Below are 14,381 nucleotides of genomic sequence, written 5' to 3'. Positions count from 1 at the left end.
AGGTTACTCTAAACTGTGTATGATATGTAATAACATACAAGTTCAAGGGATGAATGTTGAGTTTTAGAAAAGCAAAAGGAAAGAAAGGGAAGACAGTGACAGAAGGGAGGAAGGGTGGAAGAGAGGAAGGAAGGAATGAGTACCTAGAGTCTATCATTCTTCATCAAAATTTATTGCATAACAGGGACACTCAAAAAATTTGGGAGCACAGAATTAATAATAAATGTCAACTTTCTATTGAGGCTGATTCTACACTACTTATACTGCAGATGACAGAAGGATGAAAACAAAAAATTCAACCAAATTTACTGATCTAATGCATGCATATTTTTGAAAAAAATAATAATAGAAAAAATAAAATGCCTGTTAAAAGCTGTTCAATAAATGTTACTATTCCAAAGACTGACTAAGGCTTTTTCTCCTTTATTTCCTCAATACTTGTCAGATGTCTGTAGTTCAAACACAAATTTGCCATCACCTGATGAAAGTAATTCCCAACAATATTGTACTTATTCTAGAGGTGATAATGTGTGAGAAAAACATTGGCATTTCCCAGTCCCCATTGAACAAAGGACCAGCGATTACGGCTTTCGAGAGGTAGATCAGTGTCCTGGGTTCAGCAGTAGCAGTCATGTTTTTTCCTTTGTGTTAACTGGTGCAGTGCTGTGTTTTGACTTCTAGTTTGAGAACAGTGTTGGTGAAGCCGATGTTTTCGGTTGTTGCTAAGTGATGTTTACCCTGACCAAGGACTCTGTGAGGCTCATGCTCTGCCAGGGAGGAGGGGAAGCTGTGAGGAAGCAGAGACGGGGCGCCTGACCCGGGCTAGCCGGGGAGGTATTCCATACCACAGCACGTCATGCCCGGGGTGGGGGGTAACTGGGAGTTACCCGGAAGGACAGGGGCTTCCGGGTGGAACTTGCTTTCTTGGCCGGTGGTATCGTATTCTGTTCCCTTGTTATTTTCCCTTATCATTGTTTTAGCTGATAGTAGCGGTGGTGATTTGTTGCTGGACTGTTCTTGTCTCAACCCGTAGGAGTTGCACTCTCTCGATCCTCCTCCCCGTTCCTCCGGGAGCGGGGAAGGGGAGAGCCCCGGTGCGGGGGGGGGGGGGACACGGACCTCGATTGGTGTCAGCTCGGCACCACTCACTGGAAGTGAGCGAACGAGTTACCTGACTGGGTTTAAACCACGACAGTTCTTTTTGGAAAAAATATGGAACGCTTCACGAATTTGCGTGTCATCCTTGCGCAGGGGCCATGCTAATCTAAACATCTAAAATGACTGTACAATATACATTTGTAATATGTTTGCATACTTGTAACCTAGTGAATCTGCTTTGAAGAGTTGAACAATAAGCTTTCCCTCTTTGGGAAAAGACTGACAGTGGAAGAAGATCAGCTAGGATTTCCTGCTGGGGTCAGGGAGAGAGAATATAAAAGAAGTTACCCAACCAGGTATGACTACAAATTGGCTAATTTCTGCATACACTGCATTATACTGCTGTACTTGTCACAGAATATGTGCCCTGCAGATGACTCAGATTCCTACAAAGGCTATTCCTACAGCTGAGTCATTCACATTCTAAAGTGGAAAATAATGGGGGGGGGGGAAAGAAAGATATTGAAATAAAATCTTCCACGAAAGAGAATGAGTTGATACAGAAACCTATGATTAACAAAAGTATATTCCACTGCATGGAAAAAAGTGTAAAATAATTTTTTGAGTCTTAAGTGTTTTTCTGCTCTGTAACAACTGCCTGATACTATCTTTTTAGCAGGGTTATATCAAGAACTGTTGCAGATATTACAGGGAAAACAAGTATTATCATATTTCTGTATCAAGTAGATTGACTGCTCAACAGAGACACAGAACCACTTAAGTTCAGGTCAGTGTATGAAACACTGGGCTACACAGACACCATGGCAAGACTGAGGTATAGAACATCTATTCTCTTTCACTCTTTCCATGTAAATTTCATGTAGTTTAATCTTTCATCTGTGCTTCAACAAAAAATTAAAGAATGTTAGTTTTATGCAAGTAAAAGAAACTGACATGTGTAAAAAACCCAAATAAATGTAGCTTTACTACATCCTTTCAGTCAAAAAAAAGACCTAGAAGTATTATGCAGCAAAGCAATAACATAACTTGGGAAATCAATTTTCACTTAGCCACAATACAAACAAAACCAAACATGTCACTAAAAATCAGAAATACTTTCTAAACAAGCAGAAAACATCTAATGTTACTTACAGTATTCTTGATCGTTATTGTAGGTGCATTTTGCTTCTGTAACTACTAGTGCATGGCTTTTATGCTATCTTAATTTCTCTAAAAGATGCCTTTCTCCATAACTCTTATCCATCTATTTGCTATATTTTCTTTAATTCCACATATAGAAAAAGACATTTACAGAAAACTGACAGGTATCAGACTCTCTAAGTTTCATATTCTGATCAGAGAAAATACCTTGTCTTTTTAGCAAGTATCTTTTCAGGTAGGTATTGCATAAGTACCTAAAAAAATCAAGGTCTAGAAAACAGATAAAACTAAGAACTGCAATAATAGATTCTGAACTCACAGTTCACCTATTCCTGTCTCTTTTCTCCTACAATGGCTTACACCAAATTAGCAAATGCACACATTAGACGGATGTCGTATAATTTACTCCTCTCATATCTCCTTGAATTTCAAGCAGCTACAGCTTGTTTTAAACTCTGAAAAAGGTGAATACAGTGACCGCCAATCTCATGTGAATATACATAACCAAACAAAAAATTGCCCTTTTTTTTTAAACTGATGAGGCTTTTCATTGGTCAAATGCAGTAAGAAAAGGCATTGGATTATGTTATAGATAAATCAGTTGCCAAATGCAATTTCTGAAATGGAGACTATTTTTAGACTGCATGACAGGAAAAAAAAAATATGGCTCTAAACTGGGTAATCTTCTATTTCACTAAATGTGTTCCCTGACTGAGATCTTGTACGCCAAGCTTCAGCCTGAAGCAAATTTTTATAGCCAAGCTATTAACTTCTAAAAATAGGGGGATGTAATGGAAATATTAAGAAACCCACTACTGGGCATCACTACAATCCAGGGGAGGATGAAACAACAGTCCTTTATTTTTATTTTTTTATCTCATCATATTAGTGCATTTGTGGCACTGAACTGTCTTTATGCCAAATATGTTTTGTTTACCTAGTTTCCTTCTATCAGCAGTTTATGATGCTGATATTTAGTCTCTCTCTCCCTCTCTCTCTTGTTTTTAAAGAAACTTAATAGCAAACACATACTTCAGGTCAGCCACTTGCCATATTTGACTCAGTACTTAAAAAGGATGCTACTTCCTGGGAGAGAGAACAAACAGACTGGAGGATTGCAAGAGTGATCTGAAATTAAAATGCTCTGCAAAAGGAGATTTTTGCATTTTCACTTGAACTCTTCTGAGAAACAGAATACTAGAGTGAACATTTTGTAACAAAATGTGCAGCAGTGATTTACTTTTCTGTCATGAACTGTGCATTCTCTGTGTTTTATTGCAGTGTACAACATTTCTCATCATCTGCTATTTATTTTATATTCAGCACTGTAAAACCAAAGAAGCACTGACTCACAAGTCAGCAGGTGGGTGCCCCTCTTCAGAGGCATTCCATGCTTTTTGCCAAACCATTTAGCACATCTGTAGACATCACTAAATCATTTTTAAAAGTAATATCAGTAATAAGAGCCAGAGATCCTTGAAAGGTATGTGTGGTATGTGTTCTGCAAACAGGCTCTCAACTAAAATCCCCGGAGCTAGGAACAACAGTAAAAATCATCTCAAAGGAGCAGTAGAGAGTGGAGAAAATGGATCTTGGTATAGAGGACATGCTATTTATAGAGGTCAATCTGCATCAGTGACATAACATTTCAGGGCTATTCAGCTATAAACACATTCTCATGAGTCGTGCAGGGTTTTAAGGAAAAGATCAAAAGATGAGAACACAAAATGAGTGTGCATGAGCACTTCTATCCCACACCCTAACAAATTGCTTTTCTACTCTGCCCACAGTGGGGTGTGTTGCAATCGGGTCAAAGGCAAGCTGGAAAACAGGCTTTAGCACTTCAGAAAAACTAACTAAATCAGTACACTTGAGACCCAGATGATGCATTTGCAATGAGGAAATTTTTGGAAGTGCCAAGTGCCAAGGAGGCTTAGAAGTTTGCTGTGCCTATGTTCCTGAAGTCACCTGGACAGTTCAGGAGTCACTCCCATCTTCTGCCGGGCAGAGTCCTAATTCTGAAACCATTTCACTGCAGGTAGGTATCTATCTGTTTATAGACAACCTGTTAAAATCAAGTTAGTCTCTTGGAGTTGTGCATGGCACAGGGAGGGTTGCTTGCAGAACTACACAATTCAGAATTTCTTAGATCAATAGATGACTTAGTACAGTATTTTAATTGCTTGTGGGGACAAAAGATTAGATTTTCAGAGCTTAAATGTCTAACTCTATTTAAATCCTACTTCTAAATCTATCCCAAGCCCTTTGTTAACACTTTGGTTATTTGACAAGCAAGGTAACCATTTGTCATGTCAGACTCTCCTATGCCATTTTCAGAAACCCTACTGGCTTCTGAAACAACATTTTCTGGACATTTTTCTATCTTCTAAAAGTGCTGTTCTCCAATTGCTACCAAACTATGCTTCCAGCATGACTGACTCATTCACTTGCCCAAGAGTATGTGATAGTTGTAAAATACCTTTTTTTTTGATTTCTGCCAATGTACTTTAGAGGATACACAGAACAGTCCCCCAAAACAGTTCAATTCTGTTCAATCTCAAGAGTATGAATGTTTATCTGTCTCCAGACCCTTTCTTGTTTTAGTCCCTGTTGGCATCAGGAAGTTCCAGGGAATCTGATAACGGAGAATCACTTCTTGTATATGCCATGGAATTTGCAAAGTTTATAAGAATATCTGTTATTTCCTCTTTAAAGGAATACTGGCCAGAGCACAGAATATTGCAGCTATTGGCCTGGATACTGGATTTCAGTAAATATGCAGTCCTTCATGTTTCAAAAAGATTATATTCTACAGAAAAAGCCATCTGACATTCTACAGTTTCAAATGTTGGAATTTCACTTTTTGCCATTTTTATGGTCACTTTGTGCAGGGCTGCTTTTTACCTGCTCGGTGTGTGAGGTCCAAAAAGCAAATCAGAAGCAACAAAGGAACTAAGCATTTTGATGGGTTGAACACAGAAATAGCAGATCTGCCTTATGAGCTAGAATGTGGTAAATATGAGGTAAGAGACATGGAGTCCACAAAATAATGCTGAAGACAAATTGTTGCAAAAAATAAAATAAACATGAGGAAGAAAATCCAGAAATGCTACAGCAACACAGAAAAAGACTGAGAAAGGAAAGTGGAGAAACTAGAGAATCCCAGGAACTTTAAAGTAAAAATTCAGTTGATTTTTAAATAACTTTAAACCTGGAAAGCTTCATGCAAATTATACTCCAAATTCATCAGTTACATGATTCCACAAGGCCAAGTATAACATAGGTGTAACACAGATTAGTTATCTGGGAGTATTGTAAAAAACACAGGTAATTTCATAAGCTCAAATATAAATAGAAAATATGTTTTGCTAATAACAGATAGTAGTTAATAGGCATCCCCTTTTGAGGGATGGGTAGGTAAAGAAAAAAAAAAAAGGAGGCAAAACAATAAACCACTTTATAAAAACATTTTTAGGCAGACCAGAACTACCTGCTGCGCACACACAAGAGAGCACTGTAGCTTTATGGGACACAAGCATTCACCTAAGATGCCATGTTCGCATACAGGACATTGATCCTAGTTAATGCAGACAGAATTTATGTCATGTCTTTTTCCTTCTTGCGTCCACCCATGCGGCAGTGACCAAGAAGATACAGAAGAGCTCCATTTGTGTGCTGTTCTTCACGATCACAACAATAAAACAGTTCTCTTCCTGGCAATTGATTCTGCTCTGCAAGCACAATAGTAGAAATTTAAGGGAAGAAAGAAATGCTCTGAAGAGGATCCTGGAGTAATGCAATCGTAAGAAAAATAAAAGACCTTTGAGACAAGAATTTCCTTCTGTTGGTTTGAAAAGGAAACAGTATTATTGTAAATGTTTCACTTGGAAGGGACAAGAGATGACAAACTCGGAAAATTTCAGCCTTGCCTGCAGTTGAACAGCCAATGTTAGAGGAAATTTAAGCATCTAATTGTGACTTAATGTGCCTAAACAGAGTGCCTAGAAGTTGATGAGCCTTATATTCCACACTCACATACTATCTTGTGTTGGAAGTACTTCATACCCCTATAGTACGTACACTTCTGAGAAGCCATCACATGGAGACACATGTAGGTACCTGTATGTTGTCATATGTATTTGACCACTGATCTTGCTGTGTGTCTCAGAGCCCTGGGTCTCTCCTACATGCAGGAAGACTTCTTATCAATTCCCTGGGAGAAGAGTTTGACAGTCTATTGAATCTAATGAATCTTTTGGGGGAAAATAAAAGGAAAAGAGAAAATAAATGATTTATTTTTGGCTTGGTGGCTCAAACTCTCACCTGGGATCTAGATAAGGAGACTCTGGTGGATTGTTGGGTTTTGGTTTGGTGGTTTTAGTGGGGTTTGGGAAAGTTGCTTTTCATATGCAATTATTTATTAAAAAAATAAATTAGCTTGGAGAGTAAATAATGAAATTATTCATTCTCCTAGACTGCTGTTTTGTGCTTTTTTGTTGTGGGGATGTTTGTTTGGATTTTTTTCCTGGAAGACAGAATTTATGTTTCTCCTCTAAGCTGTGTTACTGGGATTTGATGATAAGGCTCAGTGACTGCTGTACTCAATATCCATAGGTGTCAGGGAAGTCTTCCTTCTCCTGCTTGTCTCCCAGGTGAAAGAGCTGGCCATAAGTACTTAATTCTAGAAGTTCATAGCTGGCAATCTGATATCAGAGGGATTTCCAGGGGGAAATCAATGTGTTCTTGTGTTCTGGAATATGATGTCTGAACACATTTAAATCTCAGCGGTTGGGCCCCATTTCTTTTTCAGCTTCTCAAAGCAAATAGCCTGCTCACACAGCTGCCTTCTGCTTATTTATATTTTTAAGATTATTTCTTGTCTTGTCACAGTAGGCAGATAATTCTTGTGGATTTGCAGGAATGGGAAGAGTGCAGTTCATTTTTTTGAAAGGATCTATTGAAATCATGGGCCTACAGCTCCATACTTACCTGTCACAAATACCTGCTGGCTTATCAGAAATCGATACAAAGAATTTCTAAGGAGCTCCCACCTTCTTACTTCTGACTGACAATTTTGCTCTCAAAGCACAAGGCAATATCTCAGGGTATTAGTGAACTAGATTTCAACATTTGGCAGAACTCAATGATCTGCTGCAGAAGTGAGTCCTAACCTCTCCCATGAGCACAGTGGGGCAAACATGGCCAAATCACTCTCTTTGAGTTTAAAGAACAAGCAGGTAGAACCACTGTAACATTTCTATCACAAGTACAAGCTTAAAAGAAAAACCAGTTAGGCGTAAAACGCAGGTGCTTAATGTCAATGTTACAAAGGCAAAAATGATGTTTCAAGGTCGACATTGCCCTGCCAAAAAGTGGATTTCTTTGAGTAGCAAGACCTTACCATATGTCTCCTCCCCAAACAGCCCCAACAGAGAATGGCATTATGATCACCAAGCAGCACTTGTTTTGCTGATATATTCAGATTAAAATCAAAATCTGAATCTTTTGTTGTCTTTGATAAAAATGCCAAAAAAAAAATTATCATTGGTACTGTTATTTCCATTAAAGTTAATGGCATTTTCTGTACATTATTACTCTAATTTGCAGAGGTTAAAGAAAAAAATTTCAACATGTTAACAAGCATCTAATTCAGAAAGGAAATTTATCTCATTAGAACTGCATTTAAAGATTTAGTGAAGCTATTAGCGATTATTTTTCTGGCATCCATAAAAATATCTTTCTTCTGTAAAAAAAATCAGCCAAAGCTATGCAGCTGTAATTATCATCTCCTTCAGCATAACAGCACCAAGGATGGAAATGTAACAATAAATGTAATAAAAAAGCAACAGTGTTAGGATAATATTGCAGAAGAAATCGAATATTGTGAAGCATGGAATTACACACCAGAAATCTCATATAAATTTAAATGAAAAGTTCTAATAGGAGGCCTTTTGATCTAATGAAAAAGTATAAATTTGCAAAGGACAATGTCTCTCATTTAAGCTATCAAATTTGATAAAACGCTCTCAGAAAGGTTTAGGTCTAATTATATGTTCAAAAAATAACAGTTGACAGAGAAATGTAATAATCTTCTTGAAGAGAACTAACAGAAAAAAAATTAATTAAACCAAGATGCTACAGCAGAGAAAATGAGTCTGATATGCACCTTGTTTACCAGGGTAGAAACACCTTCAGCAAAGTAGATGTTGAAATATCAAACTCGTTTCATCAGTATTGTTTCATCAGCATACCAAATGTTCAAATGACTACTTCTTGAAATATCTTTTCTTTATGACTCATCAAGTTTGACTATATCCAATCAATCTAACCTGTAACTATAAGCCAATGTAACACTAAACAATAACTTTCCTCAGATACATTACTTTCAGTGGTAAATATTCATATCAATTAATTAATTAGGCATTATTTTTTAAATGATCTGACATTATTTCTCCTGTTAATAGAAATGATAAATTGCTATTTATCATCACTTTATGCTTGCATAATTCTGTATATTTGAATCCTATCATTCTTTCTTTTGGCTTCCTGGGAGACTCAAAAACTTTTTTCTAATTTATTCCTGTATTTTTAAGCATGTCTTAATAAAAACAGTGCAATAAATGATAGCGCCTGATGATACTATAATACTATTCATCACGTTTCTTAAATAAGTTTGTACTATTTGGTTTATTTAAAATGAGCAAAATGAATGCCACCCTTACTCTGAAAAATGTGAAATTACTTTTCCTTAGGTAAAATGAAAACTGCTCCCTTTAAGTATCATGATGTACTAATTGAGTTGAGATTTTAGCACATGTTTTTATACTAATTACATTATTTCCTAATACTATTAAATATATGCTGTTCAGGACCAATTTGTATTATTTTTAAAATGTGCAGGAAATATTTGGTTTTATATCCAAATTTGAAGAAGCACAGGCATTATCCACTTTTGTTCTCTAAACCATCTTAGAACTAATTTCGACTTCAAGTAGGCTTCTGATACAATTAGCTACATATAATTTTTAAATATCAAAGAATATTCTAGACTTATTCTGTTTGAATTATACGCTAGGTCTTGAAGAAAGTTTTAAAAGACTTAGCTCATTGGAAGTCATTATGCTTTTCATGGGCAGTCAGAACAAATGTTATTAAAATGAATATCTCAGTGAGATTCAATTATTTATCACAGGGTTTGCTTGTAATGATACCACTTTCCTTTTTTTGCATCCTGACAAAAATTTGTATGAAATAATAGTTATTCATAAGCTAGTATTATTTGAATTGAGCAAAGAAAAAGACTTTCCTTTGCCTCACAGATAATTTTTTTCCTTGCTGTGGTTTCTAAAGAGAGATTCAGTTTGTGTTGAAAGGGTTTCTTCACAATTAGTTTTTTAGAAGAGGATAGTAGATGTGAGTAACTTGAAATTAACTCTTTCTTCCTGATGCCTGTGTCTGGAGACACTAAGTTTGTCTACAAACATTAACTTCAGGACTTCAGGAAAAGCATACCCCACAAGCTCTGAGCATGCTACTGTGAAACAAGCTATATATGTAGGATCCCAATGACGTGTTCTCCAGGTCTAAAGTATCTAAAGTAACTCAAAATGTTTCCTTAGATTCACTCTATAAATTACTTACTAACAACAATTAAGAAAATTACAGTATTTTTATAAGTAGTGCTCTTAGAGGATTTAGGTATATTTAAAAGAAAGATACATTTTATAATATCTGTTTTTAAGTATGAAAAATAATGGTTAAATATGTACTATAAGCTTCCTTTACATTCAATCACTCTTCATGATATTTCACTAAATGTCAAGATTTTCTAGATAGTCCTGTTCATCAAATCACAAAAGCGGACCATTCTTCTTAGCAGACCACAGCAGCCTGAACTCATAAGTTCTGATCTGTACAGCTCAGTGGGATTCTTAACAACCCCAGAAAAACCTTCAGACACATACATATGCACTATGGCTTTTTACTGTGTTTTCCAGTTTAAAAACGATAAGATAAATCTGACTGAGAATGAATGGAAATGTCCTGATTTCTAGGTGAGTGCCTTCTTTTCATCATGAGAAATGTCTGGATCCAAAGTCCATAGAAATGAACACAAGTCTTGCAGTTCTTAGAGAAAAGCAATTCTTCAGAAAACCAATCTTAGCTCAGGGAATCTCCTAAGACTCGCTACAGATGATGGAGAGACAGAAGTATCTCTACCAGCAATTCAGGATAACGTTCTATAGTCTTCAGAAGAGAAAACCTGAGTCTAATTTTAGATTTATCTTTGCCCTCAGGTGGAACCTCTCTCTTCCTGTTGACTGTGTTGGACCTGGAGACATTAGCTACTAGGGACAATGAGTAGTCTTTATGTTTACACCCCAATGGTCAAACTGTTCTGTCATAACTCAGACACAAGCTGATCTAAAACATAATCTCAAATGTTTGTATCTACCTGTTGCACCTGACTTATTCTTATTTAAAGTTTTATGACTTAAAATACTAAGTATTGGTATTGTCTGGACAAGAGTCAGCAGTGATAAACCATAAATAAAATACTATTAATGTATTTAAATGTATTTTATAGGAATACATATAGTAAAATATGTACACATATGCAAACTTTGAGTTTTGGGGAAATATACAAGTTCTTCTTGTGCTGTGAATAATCATTTAGTGCCTTTTATTTTTCCTTAAAGTGATCTAAAGAGAATTTTTGGATTTACTGAGGCAGAATTTATTGGGTAGATGCAATAAAAAGAAAAAGAATCTAACTAGTCCTGCTTTTAGATAATTTCCACTTCTGTTTATTTCAATCGCTACATGAGACTGGGACATTTAATGAACATTGACAGCACAGCAGCAGTAACAAGTACACCTCAGCAACCTCCAGGAAAGAAACCATAGTGTTGGAAATTAATTTCTTACAAGGTGACAACTCCATTTTCTTTTCACTTTAGCAGATGAAAAACTTACTGCTTGGTTTGGGGTGCATGTAACAGGTAATATCATGAATATTCTGTCAAAATACAGCACTCTGTGACAAATGACAAAGGAAAGGCAGCCAGTATTGCAGTCTCTATGAATCATTGAGGTTAGATGTGAAAAAAATCAAGTAATTCTCCAAGTCTTGCTACTGGTTTATCCAGTTTTGTTTCATAAACTGCATTGTCTAGAGCTAATGTCTCAAGCTACTGGGTTATCCCTATCACAAATACCTGAGTTATCCACAGCTGGATAGGAAACATTCACTCATATTTAACCCACATTTTCTTTAAATTTAACTGCTGCAGGAGGTTGACCTTGGCCAATTTATTGGGTTGAATGGCAGGGTTTTGGCAGGGAGACATGTAAGGGGTGGCTTTTGTGAGAAGCTGCTAGAAGCTTACCCTGCGTCTGATAGAGCCAATGCCGGCACCTGGACTCTTGCACTGCATGCTTTTCAGTACTATAAAAATTCTGCATCTCTTTGGTGTCAGATCTTGACCCCACTAACACTCATGAAGAAGCTTTGGCATTTAGTTTTGCTTAATCAAGACAAAATTTTTAGGTTTTATGCTTTCAAACTTGCCTTACAAAGGGGGAACTTAAAACTTCCTCCTTATACACTTCCCTTCTCTGTTCTTCCAGCACCCTTATTGTTTCTGCACTTGTTTCTGTGACTGAAAGAATGGAAAATCTTAAACTTGCAACTAGATGTGTCACTGTTTATCCTTACTGTATTCTGTTTACAGTTTCTTCGTTCTCAACCTACAACAGATAATTATTTTGATCTGGATTTGTTGAGTATAACTTAATGATATTTTGAGTCTAACATTTTATTGAAATCTTATTATATTACAGCTAACCTTTCATTTTCATCTTTTGAGCAATTTTGCCTAAAATTCTTTGTCTTCTAGCAAAGTACATCCTTTGTATTTCAAGGTTGCTGTAGAATTCAGTCAGCTTTTTGATTTTGGCATTACACCGTTTTAGCTGAATATTCATTTTGAGAAAGAGAAATTCCAAAGTAACTGGGCAGTTTTGTGACAGTAATACTGGAAACCTTGGAGGACAAAGCAGTAACATTTGAAGAAAGGTCTGGTTAGCCCAGACAAGAGAGAAAGCATAGAAGGGAAGAAAAAATCATCAAGATTAAAAGGAAGAAGAATAAAATGGCTAAACACTTCCTTGACTGAGCTAATGACTAGACCATCAGTGACTTTAGTCAATGAAATGGATGAGATTGAAATTCATTTGGAAAAGATGAAGAAAAAAATTGAAGGAGAAGGCTAGGTTATTCATGTTTTGCACACAACTAATTTCCCAGGATAATGCAATTCCATCTTTAGACAGATAAAGTATAATAATATAATATAAAATAAAGAATACATTTTTACATTATGTCTAGGGACTGTTAAAGCACAACAAATGTTAAAATAAATGAGCCTGTATTTGATAATGTTTAATAATACAAATCAAGACTGGTGCTTATATTGTCTTCTGCTTAAATATCTCTATAGTGAATGTTCTTAGATGACTTGAAAGAAATGAACAACTGTGACCACTGATAGAAAAATTGATTGAGAGTAGTACAGCTACTAGTCATTCTTCAGACCTCTCAGAGGACCTAATCTGGCAAAATGTGCCATGGGTGCTCAAGCAGGGATTTCAGAGGCAGATTTAAGGACTACAACACACAGAAGGCACTTTACTTTTAGTGAACTCACACATTGTTAACAACCTGTCATGTAAGAAATGTAAAGCACACAGCAAATACTTAAAGACACTATTCCAAGGAGAGCAAGTCACCACATTTTTTGTCCTTTTTGTTATACAGCTGTAATTAGAAACTGTACACTCATTTCATATGACAAATGCTGTACTATGATTGTATCTGTTCTAGGAGCAGTGATCAAATATTTGTAGGGATCATTCTGTGTCTTTTAATGTAATGTTTTACATGTAAAAAATAGGAAAACAGACAATTTTCATACAAATGAAACAAATATGTGAGTTAGAGGTGACCTGCAGTTTATTTTTAAGCATCTAAATGTGGGCTCTGAAGGTCCCAAATACCAAGGGTAATGGGAACAATCCTCACATAAACGATTTAACTTTCTTTACATATATGCAGCACAGGTACATTGAAATACAGAATAATGTACTCATTACGTGATGCACAAACTTTTCTGTACTCAGAACTCTAACATCACAGCTATGGAGGAAATTGAGTTAACCACAATGAGAGAATTTGGATAGCTAAAGGAATTTTATACTGGTAAAATTTAAGAGAGTCATGTAAAATCCAGAACAAGTACTCTTGTGACTCTCTTAAATTTGATCAATATAAAATTCCTTTAGCTACCCAGGGTCCAGAATGCACATTTTCCTGATCAGAAAAATCAGCTATATGGTCAAGATGTTAAATATTTATGCAAGACACAAAGCTTAAAAGATTGTAGAAATCATCTTCATTAAGTTTAGAAAGTTTCCTGCCTCTGTAATGTGTTCGGATGCTGAGTCACATTTCCTTGTGGCTGTAACTAGGTTACCAGATCATCCAGACAGAACCTTCGTGTCTAGTTTCTAATTATTCTTTATTACAGTTCATATTATTTTTAATATACATGAACAGTTTTCAGGAATTATAATCATGTTTATTACACTACCATTACCATTTCTTATACCAAGTGGCCATTTATAACTGAAGAAGAGAAGTAAAAAAGTTTTCAAATCATGAGAAATATCTCCACACTTGTCTTTTTTAAGAAAAGATTGAAGAAAAAATTTGTCACAACCCTACTATAATCTAGAAGAAATCTTTTTGCATTAATGGAAGTACCATCCAGACATGTTTACTCACCCTGAATGGACCCTCTGGCATTTAAATTCTATCATTTAAGGACACAATTGGGTTTAGGTTCATTAAAACCTTTGAGCAGCAACAGTTTACAGGCTCTTTACACAAGGCAAAGCAATTTGATTTTCATATAGCTTGCCACTTTGTCTCATTATCCTTCCATCACTATGAAATTTGCAGCAGTTGGCGAAGAAGTTGCATGAAATATATATAATGCTGTTTATAAAAGTGAATATTCAGGTAGTCAGGTGAGGACTTTACTATCTTCCTTAGTAAACTA

General features: G+C 36.0%; 1 pseudogene; it reads right to left on the bottom strand.

Moving 5' to 3' along the window:
* Positions 1 to 1,206: 1,206 nt before the first annotated feature.
* Positions 1,207 to 1,303, bottom strand: LOC130602440 (U6 spliceosomal RNA; annotated as a pseudogene).
* Positions 1,304 to 14,381: the final 13,078 nt, after the last annotated feature.

Source organism: Pezoporus wallicus, unplaced genomic scaffold (assembly GCF_028554395.1).
Source record: "Pezoporus wallicus isolate ANWC-B61680 ecotype Strahan unplaced genomic scaffold, APGP_CSIRO_Pwel_v1 contig_6972, whole genome shotgun sequence".
In the NCBI taxonomy this organism is placed as follows: domain Eukaryota; kingdom Metazoa; phylum Chordata; class Aves; order Psittaciformes; family Psittacidae; genus Pezoporus; species Pezoporus wallicus.
The sequence above is the reverse complement of the archived record's forward strand: the minus strand, read 5'-3'. Positions and strand labels throughout refer to the sequence as shown.